Source organism: Penaeus monodon, chromosome 22, assembly GCF_015228065.2.
Source record: "Penaeus monodon isolate SGIC_2016 chromosome 22, NSTDA_Pmon_1, whole genome shotgun sequence".
Lineage (NCBI taxonomy): Eukaryota > Metazoa > Arthropoda > Malacostraca > Decapoda > Penaeidae > Penaeus > Penaeus monodon.
In genome coordinates, this window is record NC_051407.1 from 2316685 (window position 1) to 2316932 (window position 248).

The following is a 248-nucleotide window of genomic DNA, read 5'->3' on the forward strand; positions in this document are numbered from 1 at the left end:
ATCAAGTGGATTAAAAGAGACGAAGGGTGGAAGGAGAAAGAATCATTTTCCTGGTTGTCAATGAACAATTTTAATTTCCAAAATTTTATCTCTTTTTTTCCTGATCATGTCTGCAGGAAAGTACCGTATTTTGTACCCACTTTTCGATAATTTATAACTGTAACAGCGAGTACCATTTTTTTCCCATCCTGTGGCCTACGATTCCTAATCAATTACTTCCATGACTCCATTCAATAACTATCATCTTT